A 3,371-nucleotide genomic window follows, 5' to 3' on the forward strand; every position below is an offset into this window, starting at 1 on the left:
AATTCCCATGTCTAAGACGGAAAATGTCTAAGACGGAATTTTTTCCCAAGACGGGTTCGACTGTATATAAAAGGAACCCCGTTGAAACGCCAGCCCCTCTATTTCGCCAACTTCGTCCTCGTCCTCGTCCAAAGTGTGGTGATATAACGAAGTTTGACTGTACTCCAGATACAGTCGTTGACCAAGATTACACTGGCCCCCCGGAAAATTGCATTTCTGAAATAGAAAAATTGCAAGGTAAACGGACTAAAAATTGCAAAAAAAAAATTGCAACCTTCCTTTCCCAGGCGCATTAATACGGGCTGAACGTTTTTAGCTTTAAAAACATGAGAATTTGAATACCGGTAGCATAAAAGCAGAACTGCCTTTAAAAAAATAATGACCCAGAATACAAATTTTATTAACAACATTTACTAGTAACAACACACCAGTACGTTAACAATAAAGTTATCAACCAAATATAATATAATACCGCGTGACACAAAATAACGGAATCCTCGGTTTTCATAATAACTTTTAAATGAAGGCATTAAATTTGACCAAATTTAATACATACTGGGTACTTGGTTCATGCAAAGATCTAGAAGTGTAGTATGAGGTTTAGTCTATAAAAATAAAAAATTTGATGTGAGATTTTCGAAACAACCTCTAAATGCAAATTACTTATGTTCCTATCAATTCAGATCATGTTCTATTTTTCTCTTGAAACCTTCGATACACCGGTAATCTGTATTTTCTATTTCAGATATTTTCTTTTTTTAAACCAGTATGGTATTGTTTTAACCCTATGTCAAATCGTAAATAAACAATGGTAATAATAAAGTAGATCATTTCTATAGCGCCCACTCCCGTGTGAACGCAGCTTAATTTTTAAGGCGTTTTACATAACGGAGTGTCTACGTACATGGTAACCGGACACTTAGCCTCAGAGTCTACGAACACGGTAACCGGCAACCGGGCACGTAGTCTCAGTGTTACATACACGATAACCGGGCAGTTCAGAACTCCTAGTTCAGTTTTTGTCATCCGGTGTTGCCTTCAACTCCAGCCCTCCCCCCGACTGTACCATTTTTTTTAAAAATCAATAATTCCCCCATTCCGGAATTCTTTACTTCGCAGCGCACATACTTTGAATGAACTTTGGTGAACCCAACCGGTACTCACAATGTAATGCAAGAGCACAGGTTCACTGACCGGTCACGACAATACGCTTGTACATGTATTTCTTTTTTTTTTTTTCAACAAGTGACAGCTCAGGACAAATATTGATTTATTTTCATTCCGGTTACCGTGTAGGCCTACGTAGATACTGAGAATAGGTGCCCGGTTACCGTGTATGTAGACAGCGCACACACACACACACACACACACACACACACACACACACACACACACACACACACACATGAACACCACACACACGCACACACCTACTTTCTTATCACACGCGCACGCTTACACACATGAGATCTATGCCTCAGTTTGTGTTGTACATAATGTATTCCAGCCTGAATTTCCGGTTATAGCTTTTAGAGTACGCCCAGTAGGCTAGAGCTGCGCCGAAACCATGATTTACGTAGCCCTATCGGCTCTGTACTCGCACCATTTCGTATTAAAAATTCTGTTAAGTATACTACACCTACGAGGCAACTAAGATCAGCTTTAGGCGAAACTATTTTAATTGTATACCACATTATTTGATGATTGTATATTATATGGTCAGAGCTCTTTCTTTCATGCCGGGCCTGGGGGCTAGAACAAATTGCCTCAGGGCATTGGGAGGGCGGGGTAGGTCTTTGGATATATTCAATGAAAAGGTGGCATATCCTTTATTTTACACACACCTATGCATGAAACATCTATATTTGACCACTACTGCTGCTTGAATGTGAAAGGCAGAGAGAGAGAGAGAGAGAGAGAGAGAGAGAGAGAGAGAGAGACTGTTAGCCTTGTTAGGTCACTGTTGATACCTTTGAATACTTCAACATGTAACACAGGGGAGAGTGTGGAGAACTAGGACACCATTTGGCGTTTCGCTCATGGGTGCAAGTGTTCCGGCTTAATGTGCCGGAAATCTGGCTTTCGATAACAAATGCTCCAACTTTTCCGGTTTGAGACGAAATACCGACTTCATAAAAATTGTCGGAAGTAGCCATCTCACAATTCACAGTTGAATACTCTTAATTGGGGGCTCTTGTGGCCAAGAGGTTGAGGTGCTCGCCTCTCATTCGGAGGTCCCAGGTTCGAATCCGGGTAGCAACAGAAACATTTTCTTCTCTAAAATTGTTTCCTTTCACCTCCTTTCCTGCTCTCTAGCAATGTTCTGTCATCTGCTTTCGTCTCCACTTTCTGCCCCCACCCCTCACCTCCTTTGCCCCCTCCTCGGGGCTCTTGACTCTTTCTGCAGCCTTTCTACTGCTACTCCTTTGCTCCTTCTTTCTGTTGTCTTTCTGCCACACCCCTGCTCTCCTGGTAGGAAAGATCTATACCTAGCCTTCTCGGACATGGGCTAAAAATCTGGGAGGTCCGTGTGCAAGTTGCGCACGTTAAAAATCTCTCGGTGGTCTGAAATCGATAAGAGTAGTCTTCGGCGTCACCAGGGCAAAATTAGAAATTTCCTAGCAACTGAAAATGTTTAATGTGATGTGTTTCTCGCGCTTACATGGTCTTAAGCAGTTGCGAGCGCCATAAAACACTTACCAAAAAAAGAAAGAAAGAAAGAAAGAAAGAAAGACTCATAATTGCATTTGATTACGTTGCTGGTCTGTCTCAGCTTGCCCAACTGGCCAAAGTTAGCGTTGCACACACAGAAATAACCCAATAAGGTCTGCATCGCAGTCAACACAAGAACCTCGATGTTTTTGATGTGGCAAGTCTTTGCTGTTGTTTGCCCAGGTCTAGCAAAGCTTTGAAAATTGCATCTGGTTTTGACATCTTTGGTCCATGTGTGTGAGTCGTATGGAGCAAGTATAAGCACCTCGAAGGCAAACTTTAAAGAGTGCAATTTAGTCTGCGAAAAAAGGAAATTAATTATTTCATCAACTGCAGACTCTTGACCCACAGCACTGGACTGAATAGGTTTTCTTTTTAAGCCTTTTTTCTGCTTTCTTTGTACGTGCCGTTCTGAAATTAAAATCGGGGAACATAGTTTCGTTTCGTTTCGTTTCGTGTGTCTGCTGTCTGGGTCTCGCAGCAACACGCAAGTGGCGCAGCTGCAGATTGGCGCAAGTGCACAAAGCTAACCAAAGACACACATAGATCTAGCGAACAGATTTTAACGTCCCAATTTTTGTCTTGAGGGCCTATATTCGGTGTACCGGTATTTAAAACACTCTCAAAAAGTTGACATTTCGTACATTACAAGTGAATTG

Source organism: Aplysia californica, unplaced genomic scaffold (genome assembly GCF_000002075.1).
Source record: "Aplysia californica isolate F4 #8 unplaced genomic scaffold, AplCal3.0 scaffold00083, whole genome shotgun sequence".
In the NCBI taxonomy this organism is placed as follows: domain Eukaryota; kingdom Metazoa; phylum Mollusca; class Gastropoda; order Aplysiida; family Aplysiidae; genus Aplysia; species Aplysia californica.